The 8494-nt window shown below is 38.8% G+C and overlaps 1 pseudogene; it reads left to right on the forward strand.

Moving 5' to 3' along the window:
• Positions 1-8185, forward strand: part of LOC120368313 (cystatin-B pseudogene) — a 47846-nt pseudogene extending 39661 nt beyond the window's left edge.
• Positions 8186-8494: the final 309 nt, after the last annotated feature.

Genomic DNA, 8494 nt, shown 5'->3' on the forward strand with positions numbered 1-8494 from the left:
TACTTGATTCTGTAGAAGCAGATAGCGAATAAAAGTCCATCTCATACAGACAGAGAGTCACAGACCTTCAGTTAACTCCCAGACTTGAGCCACTTTGCAGACCCAGAACTCCTTGAATGAGGAGAGACTGGGTGCCCTCTAAGGAAGAACCCTGGTACACTACCAAAATTTTATACTGTTAATTTTTCTCTCTGCTTTCCCTAAGGGGACCTATGGCCTCTTAAAAGAGTAACTGTGCATTGAAGAAAAAGAAATAATCAGATCTTTGAATAACTGTTGGACAATGGTTCTCAACTAAAGTTGTGAAAGTTTACTTTTGAATGATGTGGGGTTTGGGGTGCTAATCCCTGCACAATTGAAAATCAGCACAAAACTTTTGACTCCCAAAAAACTTAACTACTAGTAGACTACTGTTAACCAGAAGCCTTACCAATAACATAATCAATTAACACATATTTTGTATGTTATATGTATCATATACTGTATTCTCACAATAAAGCTAGAAAATACGTTATTAAGAAAGATCACAAGGAAGAGAAAATATATTTACTATTCATTTAAGCAGGAGTGGCTCATCATAAAGACCTTCATCCTCATCTTTATGTCAAGTAGGCTGAGCAGGAGGAGATAGAGGAGCCAGTTGGTATTGCTGACTTAGAGGCAGAGGCAGAAGAGGTGGAGGAGGTAGAAGGAAGGCAGGAGAGGCTGTCATATTCGGTGTAACTTTGAGAAAATACACTGTAATTTCTGATATTTTTCCTTTTTCAACTCTAAAAATGTTTCTTTATGGTACCAAACCTTCTTTCACTGTTCGCTTTAGGTTCAATGACCATAAAAGTCCATATCATAAAAGAAGTCAAAAAGTAATCTTAAATAATCAGAATATTGCTGCCAGATTGTCTCATGTACATTTGTTTCTTGGCATTACTTCTTCTATGTCTCTTCCTCATCATCTGGCACTGATCAAGTCATCTTTTGTTAATTCCTCTAGTGTGTCTATTCATGATTGAATTTCTTCAAAATCTGTATTTGGAAATCCTTCTTTATGCCTCATCTTTTTGCCTTATCCACAATCTCTTTCATGAGTTCCTTGATTGGCTCTGTTGTAAATCCTATAAAGTCATCCACACTTTGACAGTTTTCTCCAGCAGGAATTTATTTCAGGCTTAATGGCTTTTGTGGTTTTTTCTCTAACAATGATGGCATCTTTAATAGAGTGATACTTCCAGACTTTAATGATGTTCTCTTTAAGTTATCTTTTATAGTGTTGACAATTCTTTCCATAGAGCAGCATGTGTGATGAAGCTTAAAATTCTTTATGACATTATGATCGAGAGGCTGACTTACAGATGTTGTCTTTGGGGGAAAGTAGATCACTTTGAGAACTTCATTGCTGAACTCATTGGATTTTGGGTGGCCAAGGGCATTGTCTCATATCAAAAGAACTTTCAGACCTCAAGGACAAATTATCAGTGGAACTAAACCAGAGAAAAGAGTTCTTGTTGTCTAGGTCTTCTTGTTGTACAATCAAAGGCTGGCAGCTGGTGTTTAATTATTCTCTTTAAGGCTTAGAGTTAGAGGCTTTATAGATAAGGGTAGTCTTGATTATAAACTTGATTTCATTTACACAAAACAGTAGTGTTAGCCTATTCCTTCTTGCCTTAAATCCTGGTTATCACTTATCTTTCTTACAAATACGTGTCCTTTGTGGCTTTTTTTTTTTTCTACAATGGGACTTTTTGTCTGCATCTAAAGCCTATTCAGGCAGATATCCTTTCTCTTCAGTGACTTTCTTAATGACTCTTAGAAACTTGTCTGCTCCCTCTTGGTTGGGAGAAGCTGCTTCTCCTGTTATCTTGATTTTTTTTTTTTAAGCCAAACTGCTTTCTAAAATTATCAAACAATCCTTCGCTAGCTAATTTCTTCAGATCCTTCACCTTTGCTTTAAGTTGTCATGTAATGACTTTGCTTTTTCTCAAATCATATCAGACTTTATAGGTATGCCTTTCTTGTAGCAATCCTGCACTCACATAAAAACTACATTTTCAGTACAAAATAAAAGGATATTTTACAAAAAATGCAAAATTTTTAGCATGCTGAAGTAGCTGCAGCAAGGGCTTTATGAATTCTCTCTCCCTCTCTTTCTTCCTTTCTCTGTCTTTTTACTATGATTCTTACACTGGATTCATTTATCTTGAAATGATGGACAACAGCTGCAGAACTCAATCTATGGTGCATATCAAATAATTAAATTTTTCTTGTAATGTTATAACTTTTCTCTGTGTCCTAGAAGCACTTGTAGCATCACTAGTGGCAGTTTTTATGGGTCCTGTGGTGTTATTCAAGGTTTACAGTATTGCACTAAACACAATGAATAACAAGAGAAAACTGTGAGACATCACTTTTTACTGTAATATGCAATTTACTAGAGAGATTAACTGCTTATGTAGTGAGAATTAGTATCGCATGGTGTTTTAATAAGATACAATACTTGTGCTCACCACAACAGCAACAAGAGATGGCTACAAAATTATTACAGCAGTATAGTGTATACTATAGTTAATTTATGCAGCTATAATGTAATACTGATCTTTTTATTTATTTACATTTCTCTCAACTGCTAGTGGTGCCATGTAGTGTAAGTTTGTGCATAAATTTAACTTTTTATAACAGATTTGTATATATTTTATGGTAATAAATGATAAAGTATACTAGCATCTATATATATTTTATGAATTCATCACATACTTAAGTTTTTCTTAATTATTTTTTTTTCCTTTTGAGATGGATTCTTGCTCTGTTGCCTAGGCTGGAGTGTAGTGGCAAGATCTTGACTCACTGCAGCCTCCACCTCCTGGTTTCAAGTGATTTTCCTGCCTCAGCCTCCCAAGGAGCTGGGATTACAGACATGTGCCAGCATGCCCAGTGGTATTTTTTGTATTTTCAGTACAGATGGGGTTTCACCATGTTAGCCAGGCTGGTCTCAAATTCCTGACCTCATATGACCCACCCACCTCAGGCACCCAAAGTGCTGGGATTAGAGACTTGAGCCACCATACCCAGCCTTTTTCTTAATTTTTATTTTTATATTTCCATTCTATGCAGTTAATCTTCAGGTTTTTTTTTGAATTGTTGCATATCTTCAAACATTTTTAATGCATTTGTTGAAAAAAATCCACATATGCCGGGCGCGGTGGCTCAAGCCTGTAATCCCAGCACTTTGGGAGGCCGAAGCGGGTGGATCACGAGGTCGAGAGATCGAGACCATCCTGGTCAACATGGTGAAACCCCGTCTCTACTAAAAGTGCAAAAAATTAGCTGGGCATGGTGGCACGTGCCTGTAATCCCAGCTACTCAGGAGGCTGAGGCAGGAGAATTGCCTGACCCCAGGAGGCAGAGGTTGCGGTGAGCCGAGATCGCGCCATTGCACTCCAGCCTGGGTAACAAGGGCGAAACTCCGTCTCAAAAAAAAAAAAAAAAAAAAAAAAAAAGAATCCACATATAAGTGGACTTGTGTAGTTCAAACTCATATTGTTCAAGGGTCAGCTGTATATTAATTCTGGGAGACCCATAACGTCACTCCAGTCAGAATAGGTAGAGGCTTACAGAGGTCAGGTGATCAATGTAGTTTTAGCTTAAATCTGTCTCACAGTGGATTTGGTGAGTTCCAGAACCCATCCTGTGGTTATTTCTTCAAATCCAGACTGCATAATTGGAACAAACATACTTAGCAGCTAGAGTTTCCAAATTGGTTCTCTTGCCTATTATGGGGAGAAAGGCCAAATGAAAGCCATATAACTGCTTCTACCTAGGAAAATGGTAAATATATATATATATATATATATATATATATATATATATATATATATAAAATTCTTGGAGGATTGAAATGGTTAGTGTCACTATTAAGGACATGAAATATGCAGGAGTAGTGATCCCACAACATCCTCATAATCCTCCATTTGACCTGTACTGAAGACAGTTGACAGATCTTGGAGAATTATTGTCAGCTTAACCAAGTGGTGATTCCAATTGCAGTTAGTATGCCAGATGTGGTTTCATTGCTAGAGCAAAATAACACATCTCCCTTGGTATCTGGTATGCAGCTATTAACATGGCAAATGACTTTTTACCTATACCTGTCCATAAAGCTCAGAAGTAGTTTGGTTTCAGCTGGCAAGGTCAGTAATCCACCTTCTCTTTTCTACTTTGGGAGCTTGGGAGCATATCAACTCTCCAGCCATATGTCGTAATACAGTTTGCAGGGATCTTGATTGTCTTTCCCTTCCACAAGCTATCACTCTGGTCCACTACACTGATGACATTCTGCTGATTGGACCTAGTGCCTGGGAGGCAGCAACTACTCTAGACTTATTGTTAAGGCATTTGCATGTCAGAGGGTAGAAAATAAATCTGACTAAAATTCAGCAGCCTTTATCTCAGCTGAATATCTAGGGGGTCCAGTGGTATGGGCCATATGAAGATATCTCTTCTAAGATGGATAAGTTGTTGTGCCTGGCCTCATCTACAACAAAAAATAAAGAGGCACGATGCTTAGTGGGCCTACTAGGACTTTGGAGGCAACATATTCCCCATTTTAGTGTGTTACTCTGGTGTATTTACCAAGTGACCTATGAAGCTGCTAGTTTTTAGTGGGATCTTGACCAAAAAGAAGGCTCTGAAAGGTCCAGTCTGCCATGCAAGCAGCTCTGCCCCTTGGGCCATATGCATCCTTATCTTTAAGCACCATTGGTGCTTAAAGTGTCAGTAGCAGATAAGGATGCTGTTTGGAGCCTTTGGCAAGCCTCCATAGGTAAATTGCAGTTCCGGCCTTTAGGTTTTTGGAACAAGGCCCTCCTATCACGTGCAGATAACTATTCTGTTTTGAGTAACAGCTCTTTTCCTGTTACTGGGCCTTAATAGAAACTGAATGCTGAACCATGGGCCATCATGAGTCCAAGGAACCTGACCTACCTTTGATGAACTGGGTGTTAGATGACCCTCTAAGTTATAAAGTTAAGTATGCACAGCAAAACTGCATTATGAAATGGAAGGGGAGTATATCTGATTAGGCCCAAGTAGGCTCTGAAGTCACAAGTAAGTTACATGAGGAAGTGATACAGGTAGGTAGTCATGGTCCCCACTCCTGCTTCACTGCCTGCACCTGTGCCCTGTACCTATGATCTTATGGGGATTTCCCTACAATAAGTTAACAGACGAAGAGAAAACTTGGGCCTAGTTTATCGATGTCTCTGCATGATACACAGGTACTATCTGAAAGTGGATGGCTTCAGCATTACAGCCTGGTTTTGGGACATCCCTGAAACACACTGGTGAAGGAAAATGTCCCCTATCCCTGTGGGCAGAACTTCTGGCATTGCATCTGGTTGTGTACTTTGCTTGGAAGGAGAAATGGCCACATGTGTGATTATATACTGATTCGTGGGCTGTAACCACTGGTTGGCCTGGATGAAACTTGGAAGGAACATAATTGGAAAATTGATGATAACAAAATTGAGGGTGGCCGGGTGCTGTGGTTCATGCCTGTAATTCCAGCACTTTGGGAGCCTGAGGTAAGGAGATCACAAGGTCAGGAGTTCGAAATCAGCCTGGCCAACATGGTGTAACCCAGTATCTACTAAAAAAACAAAAATTAGATAACTTCGGTGGTGCGTTCCTATAGTTCCAGCTACTCAGGAGGCTGAGGCAGGAGAATCGCTTGAACCCAGGAGGTAGAGGTTGCCATGAGCTGAGATCATGCCATTGCACTCCAGCCTGGGTGAAAGAGCAACACTCTGTCTCAAAAAAAAAAAAAAAATTGGGGCAGAGGTATATGAATAGACCTCTTCTGGGGAAGGGATTAATGCATTTTTAACTATACACAGGATAGTTGTATTATGTTAGGTAGAATTATAACCTCATTATTGTGTTTATTTTGAGATCAAATATGGTTTAAGGGATTGACAAGGAATAGACTTGTGACAAGGAATGGACTTGTGATGTTTAATTTTATGTGTCAGCTTGACTGGGCTAAGGGATGTCCATATAGCTAGCAAAATATGATTTCTAGGCGTATCTGCAAGGGTGTCTCCAGAAGACATTAGCATTTAATTCACTGGACTGAATAAAGAAGATTCATCCTCATCAATGTGGGTAGGCATCCTCCAATCATTGCAGGCCTAGATAAAATAAAAAGATGGAGAAAAGGTGAACTGTCTCTTTCCCTGAGCTAGGACATGCATCTTCTCCTACTCTCAGACATCAGAGTTCCTGATTCTCAGACCTTCTTCCACCCTCTCAGTTCTTGGGCCTTTAACCTCAGACTGGAATTTATGTCACCAGCTACTCTAGAGTCAGGCTTTTGCACTCAGACAGAATTACACTACTGACTTTCCTGTTCTCCAGTCTGCAAATGCCATATCATGGGATTTCTCAGCCTCCACAATCTCATGAGCCAAATCCCATAATAAATCTACTCATATATATCTCTATATAGTCTATTTGTTGTTTCCCTAACTAATACACAGGCCTCTGGGCTTAAACTGTATTAGGACATTTTAATGAACTAGTATGTTAACATTTACAAGTAAATTAGTACATTTAGTAATTTTAGGAGCTTTAAACATCAGCCTAGACCAAATTCTGTCCAAGCTTCATCTGTTAGCAATCTGTATTCATTTCGGTTCCCCATAGTTCATTCTTCTTGAGAGAACTGCTAAGTTAAATAGAAAAGCACCTAAACTCATGTAATTATCACAGTCTAATATTGCTAAATTGCACCCCATGGGACAATTTAAGAGGAAATTACATTTTTATCTCCAATGAATGGACCAATGTTATGGCTTATTTTATAGCAACAATTCTTTTGCCTTTGCTTATCTCTGCCCCTGAGTTGATATTTTTAGACTGAGGTGAAAAAGATTAATTGCTATAATCTTATCCTTAATATTGCTTTTTTGTATATTTCCTTACATATAATTTGTGCTGTAAGAATTAGAGGATAATAAGTTTGTTAATAAGCACTAATTTTCTCTACAGTTTCATAGGAAATGTTCTGAGTTTCAAATAATTTACAAAACTTACAGCAATTGTCTTTGAGGAGTGATTTCCCTCTATCTGCCTCATAGAATAGCTGAGATCAACCTTGATTGCCTTTTAAGTCAAGTAAACTGGAGGACAGGCTGCCCAGTATCTTAGTTCTTCTAAGACTGCTTGCAATCCAGAAAGTCTGAACAGTGTGATGATGAAGGCTGTTAAGATCAGGTAAAAATGAAGTTCTTCAAACTAATTTATTCTTTTGAAACTAACCAATTAGAATATTTCTCAATAGAAGTATTGAGTTTAACCATGTCTAAATAATGAATACAAGTTTGGTGATATTTTTACTGTTTTCTGCTATAAAAGACAATTATAGAAGTACCAATTTCTATTGAGACTGTTAGAGAGATATTATTTGATTCAATAGTTTTGAGATGATGTTCCTACATTTTTAAATACCTGATGTTCTTCCTACTTGTATTCAGTATCCATTTTAAAATTATGCCTCCGTTTTAAAGCATGATCTTTCCAAGTCAGAGCTATTCTGTTTCACTCTTACTAAGCAGCTAAAATCTACTCTTTTTCACTTGCACTCTGCTTCATGTCCCTCTTCTCTACAATTTCTTAATGTTGGATAATGCCAGGACTCATTGTGGAACATTATGAGCTACTTTTCTGTCTACACTTACTACTTTGGTTATCTCATCGGGGCATCAAATGCTATCTATGTGCTAGTAGCTCCCAAATTTATAGTTTCAGTTCAGTCTTCATTCCGAAATTCCAAACTCTTATATCCAAATTCCTAGTCAACAGTCTACCTGTATTTATAATAAAAATCTAAAACTGAGTCCCCTCGCCGAGCCCCTCCGCCGCGCAGCCGGCCACCGCCGAGACCCAGAATATCGCCGACTAGGTGAGGTCCCAGCTTGAAGAAAAAGAACACAAGTTCCCCGTGTTTAAGGCTGTGTCCTTCAGGAGCCAGGTGGTTGTGGGGACGAACTACTTCATCAAGGTGCATGTCGGTGACGAGGAATTTGTCCACTTGCGAGTATTCCAGAGTCTCCCTCACGAAAACAAGCCCTTGACCTTGTCTAACTTCCAGACCAACAAAGCCAAGCAGGATGAGCTGTCCTATTTCTGACCCTGACTTTGGACAGGGTCCCTCTGCCAGAAGGCTGGTAATTAAGGGATTCTGCGTCGACTGGAGCGTGCACTTGGGATCAAAAATGAGCATCTCCTGGCTGCGCCCCTGGGGTGGAAGAGGCCGGATGCAACAGCTGCTCTGGCATTTCTGTTCCTAAATTTCACTGGGTTGATTTTTTTCCCCCTTCCAATCAGGAATCTTAATTACTTTCAAAATATTTTCAAAAAATATATATTTTTAAAATAAAAAAATCTAAAACCATGTACAAGCTGAATTAATACTTTTGAGATGATGTTCCTACATCTTAAAATA

Source organism: Saimiri boliviensis, chromosome 9 (genome assembly GCF_048565385.1).
Source record: "Saimiri boliviensis isolate mSaiBol1 chromosome 9, mSaiBol1.pri, whole genome shotgun sequence".
Lineage (NCBI taxonomy): Eukaryota > Metazoa > Chordata > Mammalia > Primates > Cebidae > Saimiri > Saimiri boliviensis.